This window comes from Canis lupus, chromosome 29, assembly GCF_011100685.1.
Source record: "Canis lupus familiaris isolate Mischka breed German Shepherd chromosome 29, alternate assembly UU_Cfam_GSD_1.0, whole genome shotgun sequence".
Taxonomy (NCBI): Eukaryota; Metazoa; Chordata; class Mammalia; order Carnivora; family Canidae; genus Canis; species Canis lupus.
This window is the reverse complement of record NC_049250.1, coordinates 10,078,920-10,106,755: the sequence shown is the minus strand read 5'-3', so window position 1 is coordinate 10,106,755 and position 27,836 is coordinate 10,078,920. Positions and strand designations below refer to the sequence as shown.

The 27,836-nt window shown below is 37.6% G+C and overlaps 1 protein-coding gene and 1 pseudogene across 1 annotated transcript in view; both read left to right on the top strand.

Moving 5' to 3' along the window:
* TOX (thymocyte selection associated high mobility group box) overlaps positions 1 to 27,836 on the top strand; it is a 299,580-nt gene that overhangs the window by 223,127 nt on the left and 48,617 nt on the right.
* On the top strand, positions 17,092 to 17,652 carry LOC102154479 (annotated as a pseudogene).

The window sequence follows — 27,836 nt, the reverse complement described above, 5'->3', positions numbered from 1 at the left end:
TCTAAAATGCTAAGAATTTCTTTGACTTGCAAAAGATTGTATTTGGGATTTTAAAAAAGAATGTTATAGAGTATCTTCTCTAAAGAACATTGATTGGCCTTGGCCATCTGTGGTTCTCCCCATTCTTCTGACAATAGTATGAACCTAGGGAGGTCAAAGGAAATTCTTTTGTTCTCTCTTCCTCTAAGAACATTTCACATTTTTCACAACCTCTTCACATTTCCTCTAAGAACACCTCACTTTAAGACACTGCCTGTTTCCACCTTCCTATAAAGAGGGGGAAAGAACTGTTGATCTAGATGGTAGAAAACTAAAAGTTGGTTGCACTGCTGGTGGTGAATTTCAGATCTGAATTCTTCTCCAATCTGTCTGCACTGTGGTTGCTGGCAACCTTTGGATGGACATCTGACATGTCTGCGTTTAATATTATCAAACACCCCCCGCTCACCTCAGATATAATCAGGATAGCCTATGGTAGGACCTTTGCTCTCCTCATTACCCTGAGCAATCAAAACAAAATATCTAGAGCAAGCAAAATCAAGTGGAGAGTTTTCCAGCTTTTTTTTTTTTTTACACATGTAGGCTTTCCCCCCAAATATCCATCTACCTCTGCAATGAAGCAGGCTGTTAACGAGGATTAAGAAGTGTTTGATAGGCCTGCACATTTTAGTACACTGCACGACTTCATATTTGCTTTGGATGACAGACATATGTTTTCTTTCTGCCTGAAGAGACTGTTTGTTTTGTGAAGTACAAGTTAAGAGAGACTGAATCTAACCTAGAGGATGTTCCCTCAGATCCTTGATTACATACATCTTTGGTGGTGTAAGCTTTATTGGATTATGTGCAGTGCTGTGATCCCACTAACCGTGTGTGCAAACAGCAGGCAGAGTTGAAGTTATTAAAAAGACTCGTTGGCGCTCTGTTTCCCAAGATTGGGAAAGGGAATATATTTGCTATAATCAGGGGTACCAGTGCAGAATTAATAAAATTTAGAGATAGGTAGCTGTGGCTACACATTCTCTCCAGCGCGGCTGTAACTAGCTACACCGGTGCTTTTCTTCTCTTGTCTGATGCATTTTGTCATGTTAAACTCCATTGCAGTTTTTAATGTATAAAGACCACATGAAGATCTCCTCTATGTTTACAGAGGAACTATTTGAAAATAATAAATAATGCTGCTGGAGACCATCTATACTCATTGTTGTAATAATTAATAAAAGAAAAGGACACATGGAAAACGTTTTTCAAAATGACAAACACGGTTGTGAAATTTGGTTTCAGCTTTGACTTCTTTTGTAAACTGAGACCTCAGAAACTAGGGCATAAATCATTCTCTAAATGCAATCCTTTAGTCAAAATACAGTCTCCATAAATATTTCAGCAGCATTTGTGATGCTTTTAATTCTACATCATTTCACTTTAGTTCACTTCAAAGCTAAATTATTAATGTGCCTCTTCCTAAAAGTTCAAAATATAATATACTGAAGAGACCTTACCAATTGGAATTCAGAACATTCTCTGCATGTCTGAAAGTATATTGTTCATGTTTATTTGCATTTCCAGGAGAAAAATAGGACTGTCTGGGCAAAGTTCTAACTATTTCCTTCTACCCAGCAGTATTGGGCATGAATTGTTGTGGAATGAAAATTGTCAAACGTGAGTTTTTATTCCAGCCTTTCAAGTGTCCTTCTTTTCTGCTCCTTAAACACTAGACCCCTCATGCTGCCAGCTAGCCACACATAGCTGGGCATCTGTGTCTTTTTTGTCCCACAGAAAAGGATCCCTGTCATCTAGAAGATGCATTTAGAAATTGCATTTGCTCAGTGAAACCGATCCCATAAACTCTGAGAGGAAAGTAATCAGATTAAAGAAATTCAAACAGAGATACAGATGATCATGGCTGGCTTCATATATTTACAGTTGCCGCATTTCCATCCCCCTGCTCCATTTGAAAAAAGAAAAATACTGATGCAAACTAGTTATTGCTTAAAGATGCATTTTACCAAAGGTACCTTGAGTCTGAGGAGCCTATACGGGCCACCTCAAATCATAATGTATTCTGTTCTGCTCGTCAATATCCAATATTGGCCTGTTTAATAACCTCATTCTCATGAATTTCAGACTGATATATGTGTGTACACACACACACACACACAATTTCTATCATATATTGTTAAATAAATATCTATATTTTCATTTGGGAATACTTAGCTTCCCCTTAATACATCAGCAGCAGAATCTTTTCTTTAAAAAAAAAAAAAAAACACATAGGGATGCCTGGGTGGCTGAGCGGTTGAGCTCAGGTCGTGATCCTAGAGTCTGGGATTGAGTCCTGCCTCAGACTCCTTGCAGAGAGCCTGCTTCTCCCTCTGCTTCTGTTGCTGCCTCTCTCTCTGTGTCTCTCATGAATAAATAAATAAAATATTTAATAAATAAATAAATAATTTTTAAAAACACATAAAAACAAACTGTACATTACCATGTGTATTTTGTGGAGATGTTTCAGTGTGTGAAATACCTATCTTTTTAACTGGTTTATTAATCAGATACTATGACCTGACAGAAAAATGAGGTGTTCTTGGCAAATTTATTGGATATTTTAGATTTAGCATACAAAGAAAATTATAACCTAGCAGAATGAGAGCTAAGTCTGTCTGTCTTAAGCACAAATGACAACCTTGATGAAGCTAACTTAAAGCTGTTCATTCATTCTTTTGTAATTCACGCAACATATATATATGGTGAACTACGGTACCCAAAAAGGAAACCTCAGGAATCATCTAGTCATGGCCTCATATTTTAGAGAACAAAAACTGAAGCTTAGAGACAGTTTGTGTTTGCCAACTGTGGCTAACCTAGAGCAGAATCCAGAACTTCTGACCCTTCTAGAATTCTCACCAGAGCATGAGCCACACTCTCTGCTCTTGCCTTTTTCTCTCCTTGGAAACAAAACCAATTGCCAAAGAATGTCAACAAAAATATTTAAGATATTTAACCAGAAGAATTTGGATTTAAAATATTCTTTAGAAAAAAGATTTTATTTATTTATTCATGAGAGACACAGAGAGAGAGAGAGAGAGAGAGGCAGACACAGACAGAGGGAGAAGCAGGCTCCATGCAGGGAGCCTGATGTGGGACCCAATCCCAGGACTCCAGGATCACACCCTGGGCCAAAGGCAGGCGCTAAACCACTGAGTCACCCAGGGATCCCAGATTTAAAATATTTTAATGCACATCCATGAGGTTATAAATTTTGGACTTAAAAAAATTTATTTGAGAGAGCGAGAGCATGCACGTGCATATGGTGAAGAGAGAGCAGGGACAGAGGGAAAGAGAATCTCAAGCAGACTCCCCGCTGAGCATGAAGCCCAACATGGGGCTCGATCTCACAACCCCGGGATCATGGCCTGAGCCATAATCAAGAGTTAGGCACTTAACCAACTGAGCCACCCAGGCACCCCAGATTGTGGACTTTTAAATTTATTAGTGCTTACTCTTTTGTTTGACTTGCTATTCTAAAAGAAAACCACTTTTCTGAATCTACACTATCATGGAGACTGCCCTGGGGGAAAAAAAAAATCACTGAACTCGGAACATCATCTTTGAGAAACTTAATGGCAGAGAGAGTGTGCAACATATTGAGTTACTCTGTGCTAATACATTCCTCTCTTAGTAGACAACCCACATAATATCTTCATCCCCAAGGTCTTCAAGTGACTTAAGAAGAGTTTCTAAGGAAGATACATTTTTGACTCCGCAGACTCTATAACATGCATGCTTGTTCACAGTGTTAGGAAACACTATCTCTATTTAAAATAAATAAATAAATAAGTAAAAAATAAAAGAATGCCTCCTTAGTAGGCTTTCCATGCACGATGCAGAAGCAGTGACAGAAGTCACCACCAGAAAGGTCTTGTACTTAGTCTCAAACACTAACAGGTACTTTTGAAAGGGACTATAAACTGTGATTTGTACTCAAAAGGCCTTCTATATGCTCTCTGGCTCCTGGGACAAATGAAATCCAGGAATCCTCCTCTTGCATGTTCAGATTGAACTTCAGAGAGGCACCTCAGTGGCTAGTGGTTGAGCATCTGCCTTTGGTTCAGGGTGTGATCCCTGGGATCCTGGAATCAAGTCCTGCATCAGGCCCCTGCAGGGAGCCTGTTTCTCTCTCTGCCTGTCTCCGCATGTCTCTTATGAATAAATCGATAAAATCTTAAAAACATAGATTGAGCTTCAGAGTAGAAAAGATAAAGACACAATCTACAAAGTTTTTAGTGATAGCAGAGATTCCAGCCTTCCACTGTTGGGCACCCTGCATATTTTTGTATCCTTTGCAACTTTTTCTGCTCCTAAACATTTTTAATGGCATAATATCTGTGTTGTAAATACAAGTAAATAAAAATTAATTTTGCCTTCAACATTTTGCAATATCTTTTGCAATTTTTAGACCTGTTTCTTTGGGAATTGAGTCTAATACAAATAGACTTTTTTCTCTCAATAAATAGTACACGATTCTCATTCTTGGCTCTGGCTTTCTCATCTTGGCTCAGAAATGCCTCAAGTAGGTGATTCCAGAAGCTAGCACTACCTTAGCGCTCACAAAGTCTTAGGAAGCCAAAATGTTCCTGGGAACACATATATTCCCTCTGCCGTCTACCCACACACACTCAAAACATCCTTCACACTTTCCTTCTCCAAAACAAAATAAAAATTCCATCATTCTGAAAAGGCACTCCTGTATTCCTGTGGAAACTAAAAAATTTCCCTGAAGAAAATTTTAATAGCAAAGTTTTAAAAATCAACCAGGGAAAACAAAAACATGGATGGACTCATTAATACACTTTCAGCACTTAGAAAACCCATAGAATGTATGCCAGGCATAGACGGATGAAGTCCCTCACAGTAGACTCACTAGTCAGGTAAAAAGAGCACTCTTGGAAGTTATGTTTACCTTCAGTGTGATTAATGATAGGGCCCACATCCTGTAACACTTGGCCAACAATAGGTCTTCATCTATCATGGTGAGAAAAGCTTCCTGGCATTCATGTTATGTATTCTTTTCAGAAGTGACAAGTCACTCAGGAAATTTCTGGTTTCTGCCCTTAAACAGATTGTGGAGGAGAAATATCCAGTATTCATGGAATCTCTGGGAAGCTAGACAGCTCAATAGAGTCTCTCTCAAAAGCAAAAAAAGAAAAAAAAAAAGCAGCGCTTGGGTGGCTCAGTCAGTTAAGCATCTGCTCAGGTCATGATCCCAGGGTCCTGGGATTCAGCCTCATATCAGGCAACCTGCTGAGCTGGGAGTCTGTTTCTCTCTCCCTCTGCCCCCTCCCCCGCTCGTGGTCCCCCTTGCTATCTATCTCTCTGAAATAAATAAATAAAATCTTTTTTTAAAAAGCAAAGAACAAATGTAGTCAGATACTCTACCGGTATAAACACAGTCCCCAATTTACAATGGTGTAAGAATTAAGATTTTTCTACTAGATGATGGTACAAAAGCAATATACATTCAGTAGAAATTGTACTTGCCATTTTGAGTTTGAATTATTTCCCAGGCTAGTGATATGCAGTACAATCCTCTCTCATGATGCTGGGCAGGGGCAGTAGCCACAGCCACATGATCATGAGGGTCAACCACTGAAGGACTTACAACCATTCTGTACCCATACAACCATTCTGTTTTTCACTATCAATATAGAATTCAGTAAGTTACATCAGATATTCAACTCTTTATTATGAAATAGGCCTTGTGTTAGATGCTTTTGCCCAATGGTGGGGTAGTGTGTTTGGAGCACTTTTAAGGTAGGTTCTGCTAAGCTATGATGTTTGGTAGGTTGGGAGATTACATGCATTTTTGACTTATGGTTTATTGGGATATAACCCATGGTAAGTCAAAGAGCATCTGTACCAGTATGCAGTATATTATTTATATTTTCCATGGATGTTTAGTAGAAGTTTAACACCTTATTTTTGAACACTTCCATCAAATGCCAGTACAGTGAGCAATTGGTGGGTGAGGAGGAGGTTGACAAAACTCCAGTGCTAACATTTTCAGCCTCACTGTGATTCATGCATGTGAGATTGTAATCTTCAGAGAACTTCTTTCCACATCCAAGATATTTTAGAAGGTAGTTGAAAGATCACGACACAATAGTTACTAGGTCAAAAGAGCAGGTGAGCAAATAAATATCTAGGCCTTTTTGAGAGAGAACCAGTGTTCTCAGCATTTGGGCCTCTGATCGCCGCCTTGTGTGCAATTTGTAGTTAACAACAGCCATAAAACTCTGTCTATGAATATTTTCTCTTTAAATTTCTTTAAAACCATGCAAGAAGTTAAAGATTCTTATGAGACAACACAAAGGAAGATTCTTTATACAGTCTTGCAATATTTTTTATGATCTTTAACAGTATCATCATGTCATAATTAGGCAGCAAGTTTTTAAATAGCATATCTTTATTCAGTCTTTCCAGAGCATTAAATTTGATTTATACAGCAACAATTCGCTTTGCATGCATGCAGATTTAATCAGTTTGTATGTTATTTGAATAAATGTTGCAATTGCATTAATAAGTATGATGACATAAACAGGTTTGGGAACTAATATACCTGATTCTTGGTAAGCTTTTAGCTCAGCTACTAGGAGTAGAACTGGGCCAGTTTAAAATTCCGTTTTTTTTATTCTAGAGAAGTCTTAAATTACTAAGTTATTGTGAAGATAGCCTACATGCCCCAGACCTACTTTCCCCTATTATTTACATCTTCTGTGAATATGATACATTTATCACATATAATGAAATGATATTGATACATGATTCTTATCTGAAGTCCATTCTTTAATTAGATATCCTCAGCTTTTCCCTAATATCTCCTTTCTGTCTCAGGGTAGCACATTACTTTTCATTGTCATATCTCCTCCTTAGGCTCCTCTTGGGCTGTGGCAGTGTCTCAGATTTTCCTTGTTTTTGATAAATTTGACAGTTTTAAGAAGTACTATCAGGTATTTTGTAAAATGTCCCTTGATCAGAATTCATCTGATTTTTTTTTTCATGATTACATTGGAATAAAGTGGTTTCAGAAGGAAAACCTTAAGGTACCATTCTCATCAGATTATACAAACGGTTCATATTATCAAGATGACATCACAGTTGACGGTAACCTTGATCACGGGTCTGAAGTAGTGTTTGTCAGGTCTCTGCACTGTACAGTTACTGGTGTTGTTTTTTTTTTTTTTAAATTCTCCCTTACTGAATTGCATTTTTGGCAAGAAAGTCATTATGCGTAACCCACATTTGAGGAGTGGGGAGTTATGATGCTCAGTCTGGAAGGTGAGTATCTACATAAACTATTGGAAATTCTTCTGCATTGGAGACTTGTCTATTCTCTCCCATTTATTTATGCCTTTGTTTATCTGTTCATTTGCTTTTTTCATTATGGACTCATGGGTATTTATTTTTATACTTTGGGTTATAATCTAATACTATTTTATATATCTGTTTATCTATCTATCTATCTATCTATCTATCTATCTATCTATCATCTATCTATCTTATCACAAATGGTTCCAGCTTAACTATTGGCTATTGGGAGCTCATTTCAGTTGGCTTCTGTAGCCCTATAACAAAACATCCATGACTGTGTCTGTATGTTTGTGTCTGTATGTTTTGTTGTTTGTTTTTGTGTTTTGATCACTTTTTTATTTTCTGTCAGTTCAAAATACTCCAGGTTCATCTTATATATTTTCTGTTCCTGTCCTAGAACCAGCCCTTCCTCCAAGGAGCCCTTGTTCTTTTATTAGATAATGGTGTCAGAAACTCAGGTCTGGACATCGGTAGGCTCACTTTTACTGGGGTTTCATTGTTTCCAGGACCTCTCAGCTGCCAGAGCAGGGGGCTGTAAGCATGAATATTAGCCTGTATTTATACACACATCTATAAAGATTTGTTTATGTAGCCATCTGTGTCTATATTACTAGTACTTCATAGTGGTGTCTTCAGCTCCAATCCATTGCCATGAAGTCTTCTGGTCTTGCTTATCTGTAATATCCTGCAACAGCAGTGAGAAACCTAGCCCTGCTGTCAACTCTCCATTTACTTTATTGTCTCATCCCAGGAACCATGTATAGCAGTAGTAGAATTGGTAACCCATAGTCCTATGGGAAACAACTTTATCAACCAGGATACAGTGTTTATGCACAGTTCCTTTTGCCCTTTGGTAGACTACTCATGTCCAAAGTTACTTAGGTCAACAACTTCTTACCTATCTCCTTTAATGAGATTGTTTCATATATTTGCAATACATGAAGTTTTTTTTGTCATATTCTTCATTCCATTCCAGGATTCCCCAACCTCCTAAATATTTTTTTAATTTGCATACATTAAGATTTACATTGTGTGCTATAAAGTTTTATAGGTATTGACAAATGCTTACTGTCTTATATCCACCATTACAGTATCATACAGGATAGTTTCACTACCCTAAAAAATTCCCTTTGTTTTACCTACTTAACCACCATTTCTTCCTGAATACCCAACCATCAGTGTTTATCATCTATCTAGATTTGCCTTTTCCAGAACGTTATGTAATTGAATTACACATAGTTTATAACTTTACACAAAGTATACAGCTTTATCTAACTGGCTTCTTTCACTTAGCAATATACATTTAAGATTCATTCATGTTTTTTCATGGCTTGATAGCTCATTTATTTTTATCATTGAATAATATTCCATTTTATGGATATACTGCAATTTAGTTATCCATTCACCTATTGAGGGATGTTTTGGTGATTATGAATAAATCTACTACAAACATTTGTGTGCATGTTCTTGGGGGGACATAAGTTTTAATATCAATCAGGTAATTACCTAGGAATGTGATCTCTAAATTGTTTGGTAAAACTATGTTAATTTTGTAAGAAATTGTCAAAATGTCTTCGAAAGTAGCTGTACCATTTTCCATTCCCTCTAGTACTGAATTAAACATCTTCTACATTTTTTCTTTTGCATATGAATGTCTAAAAAGTTCCAGCATCATTTGTTGAAAAGACTTTATTCCTCCATTGAATTGCCTTTGCTCTTTTGCCAAAGATCAGTGACTATATTTATATGGATCTATTTCTGGGCTATCTGTTCTGTTCCATTGATTCATGTGTCTACTCTTTTGCCAATACCATTCTATCTCCATTACTGTAGCTCGATAGTAAGTTTTGAAATCAGGCAGCAAGAGTCCTCCAACTTTGTTCTTCTTCAGTATTCTGTTGGCTACTCTATGTCCTTTGTTTTCTATGTAAACTTCAGAACCACTGTTCCTATGTCTATGAAATGACTTGCTGAGATTTGACTGGAATTCTGTTGGATCTTGGATGAGGTTGAGAATGGGGCGCTTGGTGGTTCAGTGGTTGAACATCTGCCTTCAGAGCTCAAGGTGTGATCTTGGGGTCCTGGGATCAAGTCCTGCATCAGGCCCCGCACAGGAGGAGCCTGCTTCTCCCTCTGCCTATGTCTCTGCCTCTGTGTGTGTGTCTCCCGTGAATAAACAGATAAAATCTTTTTTTTTAATTGAGAACTGACACCCTAAAAATGTTGAGTCTTTCAAACATTGAACATAGAATCTCCATTTATTTAGACCTCATTGATTTTTTTTCTTCAATGTTCATAGTTTTCTGTATGTAGATCCTGTATAGGTTTTGATACATTTATGCCTAAATATCTTATTTTTGTAATGCCATTGTAAGTAACTGTTTTTAAGTTTCAAATTCCAATTTTTCACTGCTAGTATATAGAAAAGCATCAACTTCTTCGTCCTTACTTTACTTGCTTATTATTTCTAAGAGGATTATTGTTGTTGAATCTTTGGGATTTTCTTCACAGTTGTGTTACCTGAAAATTGAGATGGCTTTCTTTCTTTCTTTCCAAGCTATATCTTCCTTTTTTCCCTTTTATTGTCTAGGACTTTCAGTATAACATTAAATGAGAGTGCTGGAAAGGGACATCCTTCCCTTGTTTCCAATTTTAAGGGGAAAATATCCAATTTTTCACCATTAAGTATGATGTAAGCTGAAAGATCTTCATAGATTTTTAAAATGAAATTAAGTTTCTTCCTATCCCTAGTTTGCTAAAGGTTTTTATCATTAATGAGTTTAGATTTTGTCACAGGCTTTTTCTGCATCTGTTGATACGTTCATCTGATTTTTCTTTTTTAGCCTGTTTTTTTAATTGAATATGTTTGACATATAACATAGTGTAAATTTAAGGTATGCAATGTGTTATTTTAATACATTATATATTTCAACACGATTGCCACTGTAGTGATATTTATCACATCATGTAATTATAGTACAGTATTGCCTATTTTCATTATACTGTGCATTCAATCACTGTGGCTTATTTACATTTGATACAGGTTTCTACCTTTAACATCAAATTATCCTCCCACCTCTCCTTCTTTAGCCTGGTGATGTGTTGTTGGATTACACTGATAGATTTTCTGATGTTGAGCTAGTTTTGAATACTTGGAGTACATTCTACTTGTTTGTGGTATGTGATTTTTGTTATACATCATTAGATTCAGCTTGTAAATATTTTACTTTTCAGCAAAATATTTTTGCATTTATCTTCATGAGAGTTATTGGTCTGTAGGTTTCTTGTAGTGTTCTTAATCTATAGTGATATTAGGAAATGTTGGGTCTTGTAACATGGGTTAGGAAATGTTTCCTCTGTTTCTGGAGATATTATGGAGATTTCTTCCAAAAATGCTTGTTAAAAGCTATGTGGACCTGGTGTGTCTTTTTGGAAGGTTGTTAATTCTTGATTAATCTATTTAATATATACAGGATTATTTGGGTTAACTATTTTTTCCTTGTATGAGTTTTGGTAGTTTTTGAAACTCAGTTGTTCCATTTCATTTAAATTGTTAAATTTGTGAGCCTAGAGTTTTCATACCATTCTTTTATATTTTTAATGTGCTTTGGCATCAGTAGGGATGACTCCTTTTCCATATCTGATACTGGTAATTAGTGTCCTTTCATTTTTTTGTTAGTTAGCCTGTCTAGTGGTTTATCAGTTTTATTGATTTCTCAAAGAACCAGCTTTTGGCTTTGTTGATTTTTTTTTTATTGTTTTTCTGTTGTCAATTTCATTGATTTCACCTTTAGTTTTTCTAAAACTAAAGCCTTTTCTTCTAGGTTTACGCTCAAACTGCTCTTCCTTCTCTGGTTTCTTAAGATAAAACGCTTAGGTTATTAATTTTAGAATTTTCTTCTTTTCTAATATATGCATTTAGCAATATAAGTTTCTGTCTACACACTGCTTTTGCTGCATTTCACAAATTTTATTGCTGTCCTTTTATTTTTATTTAGTTCTTTCTTAAGTTTTTGGTATGTTGAGAAATTATAAATATTAATCTTAATAATTATCTTAGAAGGATTTTACCCTAGAATTTCAAAATCTTTGAAGACCTTGCATCATAGTTTTATTCTCACTTTACCCAAAAAGTTCTGTCATGTTTGATGGATGGAGCTCCCCCCATTCTTGCTCCCCTATTAATTAATAATCACCTGGAATTTATAAGAAATAACTTGCTCATCAATCTACCCACGGGAAATCTGGTCAACATGGCCTATTGTCAGTTGGTAATTCTGTACCATAATCTCCTGGCATGGAAAGTAGCAAGAGAATCCACAAACCATAGCCAAAACTCTCTGGGAGAGCTTGGAGCTTTACCAAGTGGTTCAGTGTTCAGCTGCTACTGCATCATTCTCCTCTCAGAGCCTGATTCTTCGGTGTACCTGAGTTTGACCCTGAGAACAGAGCAGTAAAAAAACACAGGCAAGAGACCCTGCCCTCAGAATTTGGATTCTGATCAGAGGAATCAAATAATCCTGAAACACATTGCGTATGGCACACTGGCACCACCTGAGGGCTGTTAGAAATGCTGAATCCCAAACCCTTCCCAAGATTCCCTGAATCAGAGTCACATGTTATGTGATTCCAGGGGAGTCGAGTGCAGGTTAATGTTTGCAGAACCCCATCCTAGATAATAATAAATGGTGGACATGCTGTGAAAAAGATGCCTGCATTGGGAAGGATGGATATACTCTTGTAGGCTTGCCAGGGCAAATCTCTCTGAGGAGTTTGCCCTTGAGACACTGAGGGTAGAGTCTTGTTAAACGAGACCCCTCCCATTTTAGTTCCTCTAGCATCCCCCCACACAACCTCCTCTTTTGTTCCTCCTGCCCTCCACACCCTCCCCCAAAATCCAGGCTTGCACCTGCATTTGTGTCACACGTAGTGAGCATCCAATGAAAGTTCTGATGGGGGAAGGCAAGAAACATAAGCCCCCAAAAGCTATCTCCCTGTTTCCTTTAAAAAGGCAAACATTAAAATATAAATATTTATAGTCTTCAACTAATATATGCCTGGCCTATGAAAGGGGAAATAAAATATAATACACTTTTTTTAAAGGTTCTGACTTCTGTCTTTTCCAAGAGCCCTTTTTTCTTTAGAAAATCAATTGTAACTAAAAAATTCTATTAGCTTCCATAAATGTAGATGCAAAAAAATGATCAGATGGTTTTAAATTTAAAAACTGCAGGGTAGATATTCTTTCATGCTTCCTTGTAATAGGCTCTAAACTTTAATGATGTGAGTTTTTCTCTTTTCCTTCAGTTGATCAATGTAATTGAGATTTTTCCCATTTATTGGAGCTGTCATCATGTGGTCATATAATTATGCTAGAGATATTAAATATTTTTAGACACAAAATTGTAAATACAATATAGAAGAACCATGAACTTATTTCCATATCATTAAACTACATTTTACCCATGAGCAAAGTGCATTTTTCATAACTTACAAGAAATATCCTGCCTTGCAGTGACACGTATATTTAACATTCTTAACAGCCACTTGCTTTGACATTATTATTTGGGTTATTTTGTTATCGGGGAATAAAGACAGCAGAGTTGCAAGTATCAATATATATAACTGAGCAACTCGTAAGATTCTAATTATATTCAAAACTGCCATTCTGCCGATTAATACTTTTTCAAGATGCAGGGTATCATTTTGGAAAAAAATGCACCTAAGTTAAGCTTCTCCCATGGCACTGCATAAGAAAAGAATAGAAAGAATAAAAGTTTACATGTACAAGATTAAATTGTAATACAACTGTTCTTATCACTTTGTTGCAATAAGTTCTCATACTAAATAATTTTTATTCTGGTGGCATTGAAATGTTTGGGGTTCATCAGCTAGTGATTAAGCAAATCCTACAGAAATTCATTTTTTCCATGCCCAGAATGTTGCTCTTATTGGGCTTTCCTTTTGAACCAATGCTTGATGAGTATGTCAGTTAGTGTGGCATCTCATCCAACAATGTCTATATAACTATATACATGTAAAAACTTTTACAGTATAGGATTTCGTTGTTTAAATAGTTCTGTTAACATATGGATTTAGCCTCACAATAGACTTTTAGGCTTTATCTGAGATGTTGGTAGTTCTTTTTTCTTGTTAAAATATGTCAATGCTATTACTAAAACATGAAATAAAATAATAAAATAACAAATTGAGTATACTCCTAATTTTAAAATATATCCCCCTGGCAGTTTAAAGTATTTATTAATAAGAGTTCAACTGAGTAAACTTCTCAGTTCTTTATTTTATTTTACTTTTCTTTTTGCACAGAGCACTTTAAAGATCAGAAATGCATTCACTTAGGGGTGCTTGAGTGGTATAGTCCATTAAGCCTTTGACTCTTGATTTCTGCTCAGGTCATGATCTCAAGGTGGTGAGATCGAGCCCCACCTCGGGCTCCATGATCAGTGGGGAGTCTGCTTAAGATTGTCTCTCCTTCTCCCTCTGCCCCTCCTGGTCATGATCTCACCCTCAAATAAATAAAGAAATCTTTACCCCACAAAAAAGAGAGATAAAGAAAGGAGAAGGGAAGAAAAAGAAAGACAGAAAGAAAAAAGAAAAAGAAAGAAAGAAAGAAAGAAGAAAGAAAGAAGAAGAAAGAAAGAAGAAAGAAGAAAGAAGAAGAAAGAAAGAAAGAAAGAAAGAAAGAAAGAAAGAAAGAAAGAAAGAAGAAAGAAGAAGAAAGAAAAGAATTCATCACCTAGAAAAGGCATGTCCACAGATCAGCAAACAATAAGTCCATATTCTGCAGCTACAAAATGATTATTAAGTTTTTTTTTAAGATTTTATTTATTTATTCACGATAGACATAGAGAGAGAGAGAGAGAGAGGCAGAGACACAGGCAGAGGGAGAAGCAGGCTCCATGCCAGAAGTCCGACACAGGACTTGATCCCAGGACTCCAGGATCACGCCCTGGGCCAAAGGCAGGCGCTGAACCACTGAGCCACCCAGGGATCCCGACAAAATGATTATTGAGAGAAAAATTCACACTCTTGAAATCCTTCAAAATTCATGATAAAGAGTATTTATTCCATCTTACTTAGAATCGAGTGTTTAACTGGGGCAGGAAAGGGGGGAAAAGCATTCTAGATGTTTTCAGCAGGAATTAAAAGAAAAACTACCAAGACACTAAGTTAAATTTAAATTTAAAAGGGCACCTGCTTTCCTGGGACTTTTTAGACATTTTACTGAAATTATGTTACCCAGATTATGGGCATGAATATTAAGAGCTACTGCTAACTTAATCGAATTCTTATTCAAGCCTCCCTTGTCAGGGCAGAGCCCACATTAGAATTGTTATAATCTAACATGGATTCATCACCCTCATGTGGACAAACCCTTTGTAGATCATGCCTGAGAGGGCGCCCCTACTGTGCTGGAAGGCCAATGGCTCCCCAGAGTACCAACCATCCACCTCTTCAGGTTTTCCTCTTCAGAGAAAACAAGTGGGAGAGACATCACTTAAGAATGAAGCAGGTGAAAAAAGTTGTCTTCATCAAAAATTGAATGTAATATGCAGAAAGATCTTCTTTTCTGTTTAAAGTTCCTAATACCAGCCCTCCTAAACCCATCAAGCATCCATTTAGTCTTTTATGATTTAGGGGGGAAAGAAACTTTTTTTAGAAATTTTATTTATTTATTCATGAGAGACACACACACAGAGAGAGAGAGAGAGAGAGAGACATAGGCAGAGGAGAAGCAGGCTCCATGCAGGGAGCCTGATGAGGGACTCGATCCCGGGTCTCCAGGATCACGCCCTTCCCCACAGTGAATCTGTTTTATATTTTTTGTACTTTTCCTGTTTGTCTCAGAGAGCTGTGAAGCACCCACATAAATTAATCCAGGAGCCCAGCCTGGACCAAAGAAAGACTTGTGCCTTCTCACCTTCCTTGCAGAATGGGTGTTTTTTTTTTTCCTTCTAGATAACATACATCACTAACAAGTGAATGGCACTGATTGACAAGTGGGGCAAATATAAAGAGAAGTTTTGATCAAAGTGTTTGAGTCATTGTTCTACGTGAGCATAATTTATGTGGTGACATTTGTAGCTAACGAAAGGAGCATAGCAGAGATACTCCTCAAAATGACTGTGTCAGTGTGCCCATAAATGTTTTTTCAGGACCCGGTGTAGAAACCCAAGTTATTTTTGAAACCGTAGGCCAATAGTTAGGGTTTGACAAAATGGCCTCTCTGCTAATGTAGTATCACATGTTAGTGTGTTTTATGAGCTTCTTTCAGTTAGAACAACTTGATACTTCAGAACATTTTGACAGATGGTCCTGAAACTACAAAGTCTCTAGCAATCCTAAAACTTAGAAGATAAAACATTGGACAACCAAATTGCTAATTCCCAAGCAGAAATCAAACTATCAGATTATTCTCAGTTAGAGTTCTTTAAAAATAGGATTTCATTGTGTACTTAATTGTTAAGGTTTGCTTGAGTGGAAAAGCCACACGATTAGTTTATTTTTCTTCAGTCTTTTCCACAGTATCTTAGACAAATCATCACTTTTATGAAACTGTAGCGAGCATAGTGGACCATCCAATGATCAAATGATGTAACTTAGTGTCCATGATATTGCTTTTGGAGTTAAATTCGCACTTATTTCCACTTTGCAAATGTCTTCTTATTTAAAAAGCATTTTTTAATTGAAGACAATGTCATGTTGACTGACAATGTCATGTTAGATTCAGGTGTATGACATAATGGTTGGACAAGTCTATCCATTATGCTGGGCTCACCACAAGTGTAGCTGACGTCGGTCACCATGCAACACCAAAACAGTACTATTGAGTGTATTCCCTGTGCTGGGCTTTTCACCTCCCCTACCGAGTTATTCATTGCATAACTGGAAGCCTGTATCTGTACCTCCCTTCACCGTTCACCGTTTTGCTCATCTGCTCCACCTCTGGCAACTGTCTACTTGTTCTCTGTTTTTATCAGTCTGTTTCTGCTTTTGTTTGCATGTTTTATTCAGAAGGCATCCTTAGTTCTCAGTGATGCTCACGACAGTTTCAGTCATTGTAGACAGACCCGTTGTTGCAACATCATTGCACATTTCACTCCCCTCAGAAATCACACTTCTTCCCCTGCAAGTCGATAGCAGTGTGTTTTTGGTTACGGCAATTAATCCCCCCCTTGTATGACAGTATGTCTCCCCACGCCATGGGCTCTTCAATCACAAGGACAGTCTCATCTGCCTTTATTTCCCCTATGACTTATCATAGTACCAGGCACAGAGCAAGTGTTCCGTAAAATATTTCCCACTGAATCTCCTACTGGAAACATCAGTGCTTTAAAGTTGGTCATTCTAGGTTCTAGCTGCATCTTCCCCAGCAAGCCCTTCCAACTCTCCTTTGTTAAAAAAGAACATCTAAAAACTATCAGTTCACATACTGGATCAGTAGCAGACGTGCCATAGTTATGAACCAGGCTTTGAGGTCAGGCAGATTGTGACAAATTCCAGCTGGTTACTTACTGAATAGCTGAAGGATCCCCTTTCTGAGTCTTTGGTCCTTCGTGGGTGTGATGGTCTCACCTGGTTATCATGAGGGTTAAACAAGGCTGTGGGCTTAGTGTATGAAGCAGGACCAGTAAGTAGTAGATAGTATTAATAAAAGAACTTAAGACCATGATTACCAGAAACAGGAGTGTAGCATGAATAGAGAAGCAAAAGAAAGCAAGTAAGTATTTGACCATGAGGCAAATGTTTAGTCCCTTAGATCAGAAGCTTAAAGAGAAGGATAGAGTGAAATCCAAAGAGAAAGACCCCAGTGCACTCAAGCAAAAAGAAGTCTCCCAACATCCTCCCTGCTTATTTTTCCCATATCACACACAGCTGGGCCCACCTGACCTCATCCTAGTTGATACAAATTTTATCAACTTTTCCATTAAAGTCAAACTTGACTTAGTACAGTCAATGATGGGCCATCTGTATGCCAGGTGTATCCCTTCTATAACTGACTATAATGGCTGAATATGAGAAATTGGGGCAAAAGTATTGAGTGGCTTTAAGGATTGCCAAAGGTCCAAGATTTGAATGATTACCATGCACACACAAAGGAACCTCTGCAGATGACTGCTTAATGTAGGGAGTAAGTGTTGCATTGTGGCCACCATTGACTAGAACCAGAAGATCCCCAGAGTTCCCATCTCATACATTTCTAACTATAGGTACAACATGGGGTGGATGCTAGATGATTCTGCAGCTCCTGATTCTAATTCTTAAAAGATAGAGTTCCTCTATCTTCCCTTACCAACTTTTTTGTTGCCAGTTTATGAGCAATGTGCTATGGCATGCATCATTCTATTTACCCATTGACTCTGCTGTGAGCTGTGATTAAGTCCACTCACTTTTTTTGTAAATATTTTATTTATTTATTTATTTGAGAGAGAGTGCATGCACGAGAAAAAGAGCGTACAAGCAGGAGGAGCAAGAATCGTAGAGGGAAAAGCAGGTTCCTCACTGAGCAGGGAGCTCAATGTGGGGCTTGATCCCAGGACCCTAGGATGGTGACCTGAGCCGAAGGCAGATGCTTAGCCAACTGAGCCACCCAGATGCCCCAGTACACTCACTTTTTAAAAAGATTTTATTTATTCATTCATGAGAGACACAGAGAGAGAGGCAGAGACATAGGCAGAGGGAGAAGCAGACTCTCTGCAAGGAGCCCAATGCAGGACTCAATCTCGGGACTTCGGGATCATGAGCCAAAGGCAGATGTTCAACCACTGAGCCACCCAGGTGTCCCTACACTCACTTTTTGATGTTGTTTTGGAACTGATATTTTGTATCATTTTAAATATCATTGCATTTTTAAATAAATCCGATGACTGCTCACTTAAAAAAAAAAAAATTACAACCCACGATTACCAAAGGCTACCACTGACCAGTTGAGACTGATATGTGTTGTGGACAATTACCTGCTTGTCAGGCATAGACCAGTTCAAATCAGTTGTACTAAGTATAGTTTCCTGGAGAAAAATATTTATAATGTGGAAGGTATATTTGCTATTTTTTATAATTTATACCTAAATTTATACCACCATCACACAGGGTTATAATTATGCAGAATTATGATCCATTTTAACTCTTTATACCATAGTTATCTAATTTCAACATATATTTTGTAGATGTTAAACCTGTAAATGAGAGATAATTCAAACTGTTAACATTAGTGCTTTAAAATTAGTCACTATTAAAACCTAATTATTAGTTGAGTGGGTCTGTGTTAGTGGACATGGAAAGATAAAAAAAAAAAGAAGATATTTGTCCAAATTAAAATTAGAACATGTAGCTCATATGTTCTAAATGAACATGTTTGCTTCACCAATAATAATTTCATTATCACCAAGTTACAGGATAGAGTTTTAATTGTGACCTTTATATCAGCAGAAGCCATGTATTTGGGATTAAAAACCTACTGCTTTAACTAGTCTAGTTAAAGACTGTAGCTTGATACATTCTGGGCTCCAACTTTTATAAAAACCAGAGAACACTTCTAATAACACTTTTCTAATTTCATGGTTCAATGCACAGTCAGTAAAGATTTAAATAATTCAGAAAGAAAGCCTATTCTCTTTCTTTATTAGAAGTTTGAGTCAGGCAAATTCTTTGACATTTAATAGGTTTTTAACCCTTTTAATAACTTTTTATAATGAAATTTATTGGCAGTTGTTTTAGAGAAAGGGTTATTATATTAGCATGAATAGCAGTCACTAGTTTTTATGATTAGTTTTGAGACCTTGACCTTATATAACTCAAAGTGTATAAAAGCATAAATGAGTAATGTTAATATTAACTAAATTAAGTATACTCAGAAATATATAGAGACTATATATAACGATATTCATCTCATTATCTAACATGCTATAAAATTTTGGCAGGCAAATATTTGAATTTTTTAATTGTTTTAAAGGAGCTTAAGGTCACTTACAGAGTCAGACACTTTAAAGGAACTGAAAGACATTGTAATTTTCCTAGACTGATTTTACCAAATTATTAATATTATGCTCAATAGGAAAGGATTTCCAGCCTTTTCCTATCTTGGTTTCATGCTATTTTAATGTTTTATAATACATTATTAAAAGGATTATTGAAAGATTTCCATACTAAAATACTAATTTAAAATTGTACTTTTCTTGAAGTCTCCAGTAACTTGAGAACATATAAATATTCTGCATAGGAAAGCTATTGGGCCCAAGCATAATATAAGGTTTTAATTTTGCTTCTTGAGATGTACTTTTAAGTGAATGTCATGTGTATCTAATGATTTAAGAGCCTCTAAATGAACTCAAATGTCACTTTCTGAACTAATGTTAAGAAGTCAATATTCCACTTGACATCTCCATTTTTACTAGCATCCCATTAACATTGCAGTGGGAAGTATGAAATTCAGCTAAATTTTCAGGTTTAAATATAGTATAAGGGAGCATTTCAGCTGGCTCGTGATGCTATAAATATACAGAGCTAGTTCTCATAGATAAACCACAACTCCCATAGGGCATGTCTCATAGCATTTCCCAATTTTCTTATCACCTATCTTTCCAATCCATTCTTTTTGTCTCAGTGCACACTCCTTTGAAAGTATTCTGATAACAAGGCCATTATTCACCCGTTCTTTGGGCACATCAAAGCAGAGATGTGAACAGACATTAGCATGTTTGAGTATACTCAAATATAAGATTATAGTCTGATGAACAAAGCACTGCCTACACTTTGTAGTGCAGATGCAAAAGGCACGATCTGTACAAATCAAGGGTTTCACTGACTCTAATCCTAGGTAGACCCAAAGCAGACTCATAGACTCCTATTACCAGAGGTGTACAGTTTTGAAAGAACTCTAATTCAGGTATTTGGGGAACCAGGGGGTTGACCTGATGGTCTCCTACACCCTTTCAGATAAGACAGTCTGCCTTCATATTCTGTCTTTAATTGGAATCATGAGAGATGCTCTTTGCCAATCAAGAGTCAAGCTTGTCTGTTGTAGATTTGTGTTTGTGTGTGTGTGTGTGTGTGTGTGTGTGTGTGTGTTATTGGAGCTGGGCAGAAGAGTCCTATCAATGGCACACTGGAGCACAAGTTCAGCTGGGTAATCCTGATGTTGACAGTTGAACAATAACAGTAGGAGACAAATCGTGTTGGCACAGAGCAATCAGAAATAGATGCCTCAATTTGAGTGGAAAACATCTTTCCAACTGTGTATCATTCACTAGACACCATAACCTTCTGGCCATTGTTGGGATCCAAAGGAGGGGTTATGTGAACAGAGTTTACAGGAGAGCATAGTGTACTGTGAACCAGAATACCTTTTTATGTATTCAAATTTTTTTGAACTTTGTATCTACCAGTTAGCCTATTAGCTGTGATCAGGGAGCCATTAACATCCGGGTTATAAGTTCAGCCTTTATGTGCGCTACTGACTTGCTCACAGCGAAACCCTGTGCTCTATGACACAAGCTGCCCGGCTTCTTCCAGAGAAGGTCTCTACAGAAGCAAGCTCTTGGCTTCCCAGAATGCTTGGTCACAACGATGTTAGTGGCTCACCAAGAACTAGAACTAGTAAGGAAAGTGACTCCAGATGGTAACAAAAGATAAACATCCACATCTTCCACAAATGTGACCCAGGTGACCAAAAACCACAAAAATAACTTTACATTTGCCAGAATATGTTCACAGTCTTTATCTTCATCCATCCATGCTGAAGCAAGCATTTAAGGTCAGTACACCTGTCTCATTTTTGTCTCCTTAAAATGTATCACTATCAAACAAACTACATCTAATATTTATCCTCTTGTCTTATCCCCTTCACCCCCCTCGAAAGTGAGCTGTGTAAGGACAGAGATCTCATCCAGTGTGATGAGATCACATCCAGTTCCTGTGGGAATTAGCATTTGTTTTGTGAGATGGTTTTAATCTTTCCCAAGGATGGTGGTTTTAGAGAGTGTGAGGTCTTTCCATTTGGCAAATACCTAATGAATTGTGCCCCAGAGTTCTTGCTTTCTTGTGATAATTAGTTTTATAATTACTATTTATCCTAACTAAACTACAAATAACCTATTTTAGTGTATTGTGAAGAAATCCAAGCCCTATTTATTCGCATTGCCTTTGGAAAGCAATCAAGTTATTCTTACCCAATATTGAAGATAAAAATACATTTTCATAAAAGTGCCCAATCTTTCTTTTGAACCTCACTTTTTCCTAATCTTTGAAAATATTACATGTGCTTTGCATATATATTTTTTCCAGATTTCCCCTCTTTTGATATTAATTATCTATCTTCAGTGTCAGAAGTCTAACAGCAAAAATGTTAAAGTTTATTTAAAATGCACACATTTAAATAATGAATAGAACACAAGAGGAGACCACCTAGAAACGATTTATTTAATTTGTTTGGACAACAAATAATTTAGCTCTCTCTTGGAAATGCACTTAGGAAAATAATAAATGAAATTTGATTATTAACTTTACCCACGCATTCGTTCTGGTGTATACATTTACATATTAATTGAATCCCTGGCAAAAATACGCAATCAAATGGGGGACTTAAATAATATCAACATTTACATTCTTCTCATAGACTCTTAGAGTGCATATTCCTAAGAAAAATGAGAACTGCCTCGTCTTCTTCCTGGCCTGATTAATCACATAAGGGCTGGATGGGCTACTGAGAACAGGCTCAGAAGTTTCTCTTTAGATGCTAAAGGACGGTACATGTTTGGTAGTGTGTATAAAAGGGACGGAGAGTCAACACTTGACACAGCCTGAGCCAGCAGGGTCCCCTCACAGCCCTGGGGAAAGAGCTCCACAGCCAAGGGTGTCAAATGCCAACAGACAGAGGTAAATGGAAGAGCTTCATAGATTCCTCACATTCTCTTGTTCCTGCTGCAACTGGCAGGCATCCAGGCCTTGCCAGCAAAGACCACAGAAGACAGCAGCTGGTAAAGCCACATTAGCAAATAAGGCCTCGGGGTTTCCCATGTTTCAGGCTCTGTTCACCAACTGCTATTCACTCAAACAGCTGGATCAGAGCAGAGAGAGCCAAGACGTCGTTAGGGTTTTATGTGTACAACTGTTTTGATATGGATTGTCTGCTAGAGGCAGAGATAATGATAGCTTTCCAGGCTCACGCGTTGGACGGGGAAGTGATGCTGACATCTGAAAGGAGAAAACAGACTCTGGAAGGATCGTGAAACACACAGCTTTAAACACTGAAACGCGGGCCTTCATTTGTTCTGGGGCCGTTCGAGTGTGCGATTCGAGTGCCATTTCATCACTAATGCAACTAATGTTGTACCGAGTGTTTTGTTTTGGGGTTTTGGTAGTTGGGTTCTACCAAAATGTTACTATTTTTTTAAAAAGAATCCACAATGAGCTACCTGAGTTTTTGGTTTGGGTTGTTATTTTTTCTTTTTTCCTTTTTAAAGAAAAGCCAAGAAGCAGCAAGTGCAAACACACGCTGGAATGGGTAACAAGTAGTATACCTGAGAGTTCCCACTTGGGCCCTGTCCTTACCCCAGGGCTCTTAATGCCATAGGCAGTTGGGCAAGGAGAGGAAGGACTGTGCTACGAGCATCAAGCCGTGGATTACAAGCAAGGTCATGAGGGAGAATACATGATATCTGTTTTGGTTTCCTAATTGATTTTAACTGAGTTCTTGCCTTCCATTGATGGAAAAAGATTTTGAAGGAATGTGATGGAAATCTTCTCTTCATCATGGCAATCTTCCTCCGTTTCTTTCATTGACATTTTTTAGCTCCTGTCACCATAAGACAGTATCAGTCCTCAGTAGCAAACAGTAAAATTTAAGGAAACTGCTCTGATTTTCAAAACAGCAAAATCAAGCACCCGTTTTCAATGGAGTCCGTTTCCCCAATGGGAAGATACATATTAAGAGCCATTCAAGGGTAGCCTGGCTGGCTCAGCAGTTTAGCGCCACCTTAGGCCCAGGGCGTGATCCTGGAGACCTGGGATCGAGTCCCACATCGGGCTCCCCACATGGAGCCTGCTTCTCCCTCTGCCTGTGTCTCTGCCTCTCTTTCTCTGTCTCTCCATAATAAATAAATAAATAAATAAATAAATAAATAAATAAATAACAAATAAGCCATTCAAAACTAAAATGCCAACAACACCAAGGACTTTTAGCCAAGAAAAAATGAAGTTCACTGGGTTCGAAATAAACAAAATGAGAAATAAACACATTAGAAAGTCCCTTTGAGACACTTGAATCCTGAGAATTTGGCAAATGTAGCTCCCAAAAGATCAAGGATTTATAATCCTGTTTATGTGAAGCCAGCATCCTGACTCCTCATTGTACCTGGCCTAAACATCTCTTCAGTGTAACCCAAGAAAGACATGTTGATGTGCGGGTGATGTGCCATGATCTGTGCTAGATACTAGGGCTAACTGGTAAACAAAAGAGATTCTGTCCCTGTCTTTTTGAGTTTATAATCTATTAAAGTTAAGACTGGGTTTAACTGTGTTAAAAGAAAGCTAAAAATGAGAGTGACTCTAAAAAAGATAGTTACTTTCCTTTCACGTTAAAGACTCCCACGGTAAGTAGATTGCCCAGGGTCTGGTAGCTCTGTAATAACCACTCCAGCACCTTTTTCTTAGATCTCCAATGTCCTAACTGGAGTGTCTCCAATGCGTCTGGTTCAAGACATTTTCCCAAGCTCTCGTGATCACACCCACACTTTCTCCAACAGGAAAGAACAATGGGCAGTAAGCCTTTCCTTTTAAGGGGATTTCTTAGAAGTACCACACACTTTGTTACATTTCAGCAGCCAAAACATGGTCACGTGGCCTGACAGAGCTGCAAAGGAAGGTGGGTAGTGCTCTTCGTTGGCTAGAGTCGTGGCTAGACAGCTTAATACTGGAGGCCTGTCCCTTAGGACAAAAGTAGTGTGTCAGAGGGTACAGCCTGAGGTTTCCGCCACAAGAGAGACAGACATTATTCAAATTTCCTTTTCCTCTTATGACCACTATTAGATGAAGTTCACTGGAAAAAAGAAAACTCCTCAAACTGGTTGGTTGGTTTACACTGGTAGTATTCATTTCTTCACTTATATACTGACTCCGCAAATATGTTTTGAATACTTGAAATGCCTAATTTAATTAAAAAGAGAACTGAGGAGGGATTGCAAAATGTGTTAGTCATACTAATGAAGATTACTGTCTGGAAGGTATAGACAGACTAAGAAATTTACAAGTGGTGACCAATAAAGAAAGTACAGACAAATGCTTTAGCAGTTCAGAATAAGATTCAGCAAGCTTTGTAGATTAGATGATTTTTGAACTTGACTTTAAAATGTATTTAGGGGATCCCTGGGTGGTGCAGCGGTTTGGCTGGAGACCTGGGATCGAATCCCACATCGGGCTCCCGGTGCATGGAGCCTGCTTCTCCCTCTGCCTGTGTCTCTGCCTCTCTCTCTCTCTCTCTCTCTCTCTCTGTGTGTGTGTGACTATCATAAATAAAAAATAAAATAAAATAAAAATTAAAAACAATTAAAAGAAAAATAAAATGTATTTAGGTTTGGGACGCCTGGGTAGCTCAGCTGTTGAGCGCCTATCTTTGGCTCAGGGCATGATCCTGGGGTTCTGGGATCAAGTCCCACATCGGGCTCCCCGACAGGGAGCCTGCTTCTCCCTCTGTCTATGTCTCTTGTCTCTGTCTCTCATGAATAAATAAATAAAATCTTTAAAAATAAATAAATAAAATGTATTTAGTGTTTAGATACATGAATATGGTAATAGCATTATGGAATTGTGAAAAGGGCACAAATGTGTAGAGCATATATCAATTCGGCTTTGATCTTTGTTGGTGGAGAGATCTGAGATCACTTAAGCTCCCCATCCTCAATAAACATGTTCAAAACAGACATCTCTATAGGGCTGCCTCAAAGGGGAATAATAAGGCTCACTAGATAAAATTACCGAACAAATCACAAATCACTGTGCAAAGTTTGTTTTTTTTTAACTCTCCTTGAAATCTGTCTGACAGCAAATGCTGAAAGAGCAACATAGCCAAAGACACTTATTCAAGGGAAAGAGACAGAGGCAAGGAATAGCAATTAATTGTGTTTGGCTGAGGAATAATGGTGTGAAGGACAAATCTGGGGAATAAGGCTTATTTGGAACCTTTCATGGCATGCTGAAGAGTTTGGATTTCATTTGGTAGGCAGATATCACTGGAAAGGTTTTGAACCTGTGGCTTAGAAGATCAATCCTGCAAGACTCTTCAGGGTGAATGTGAAGAGATTATTTTATTTAAGTAGTCATTGCAAGCCAAGAGGCAATGAAGGCTTGAAATATGTGAACGAGTGTGGAAATGAAAAGAAGGGCTGGTGGAAGAGTTATTTTAGAGTAGACTCAGCGGAACTCACAAGAGTTTGGTAGGAAAGAATAAAAAATTACTAGAACATTTTGAGTAGAAGTGACAGGGCGGATGAAGGTGTCATCAACAGAAACGGGCCACACAGTACATAACAAGTTCGAAAAAGGAAACTTCGAGATGGAAGAAATGTGACTTACGGAGAAATGTTAGGAAATAATTTAGGGGTGGAAAGCTGTAGGAAGAAGAGAAGCCACTGAAAAGTCCAGAAGAATCAAAGAGAAGAACGTTGTTGTTAAGAATGCCCTAGGTGAATTATTCACAATAAGTTAAAAATATTGGAAGTTAACGGCAAATAATATTTCACAAGTTGAAGTTTTGTATTTGGCATTAAGACTATAGTCCATCAGTATCTTTCTAGAAGGAAATCGGTAATCAAAACATTTGCTTACCTTCATGAGCTAACCAATTAATCTTATTTTTCAGTAATCAGACTTCATCCAGTTTAATTTCCCCCATATTATACATTAGGCAGTGATTAATACTGAACTGACATCTATGAAAGCAAGGTAAAATGGAAATACTCCTAATTTGGAAATGGATGTTAATATCTGACAGTCTTAAGTGCATCCGAGTGCTGAAGAGATGACTATGCTCTCCAATTTGTGCTTGTGACCCTCCACACAGGAAAATCATTCTTTGATTCAGAGTTAAAACTGCTGTCTGCTTGGCCAAATATCATCGTGTCATGATATTTTCGAACTAATGACGAGTATGTTGAGAAAGAGGTAGCCTGTTGAGTATTTCATTCTCCTTACCCAGACAGATACTTTACCCCACTTTGGTGATGCCTACCTTCTTCTACCAATAAAACAAAGGTTAGAATACAAGTTTTAGTAGTCAGAGTGCTAATTAACATGACTTCAGGATATTAGAAATTAGACTTGAAAAGTCACTCACTTAATGCCTCTTCTGCGTACTTTCAAAAGTTGGTCCTGATTTTTATGATATCCTCTGTCAATGGCACAATTTTATGGGGAGCTGCTAAATCTAGTACTACTTCATAAGGATGATCAGATTATAGAAGTTACGTGAACACCTGAGAAGGGAAAAAAACTATTTTAGTATATGTGAGCGGAAACCACATGAATGGGCTACATAAAAATCAGTTTGGGTAGACAACGTTTGATAAGGTGGTTTTGATTAGCTTTAACTATAAATCTCTCCCTGGGACATGTAAAATGTCAAATTGGCTGCCAATACGTAGGAAGCTTCAAAGTGTGGAGTTGAGAGATGCAGATTTTAACTCCCACTCTGTGGTTTAGGGAAGTCATTTAACCTCTCTGAGCTTTATTCATTCACTTATTATTTTTAATCATTTCTGTATTTATTCAACAGACAGGCAACAGGCTTGTAGTGTGGCTTGCCCCTAAGGTTCCTCTTCTATACACTGAGAAGGGATCACTAAATGCCCTCGCAGCTCTAATGTGTATCAATGAATACACATTAGCATCAGAACTACTTTTGGAGCATTGGAGGAATACAGTTTGAATTATGGGAAAAGGTGTTGATTTGCACACGGAAAGCAGCAGATACAGAACCACAGGCTGGCGGCCTAAGCCTTCACGGAGAAGAGTTAGAGTCTAGGATGATGCATGGAACGAAGTCAGAGGGTGAAGGGCAAGAGCCGGAAAGGTCGAAAGGATGGTGCTGACTAATAGGAAAGACCTCATGGTAGAGACAGTAAACCTAACCCAGGAAACACAGGCAGACATCTCTTCCGTCCCACCTCCAGTTTCAGACAGATCTAACTAGGTTGGTAAAATGACTAGGCAGCAATGGTAGAAAATGATTTTATTACCAAAAGAAAAAAAAAAGAGCCTATGACTAAGTAACTTGATTGACCTTTACAGTATTTCTATGTCGTGGGAACATTTGCAGACAGGCAATTATGGGGCATTCTGACACCATGTGGGATGTTTTTTCTTTGAAATAGAGAAAGATAACACTATTAATTTTTTTGACTAACCGTACACCTCTTCACTGCCCTTATTTTTTCCATGTTTTTCTTTTGTCTCCTGTT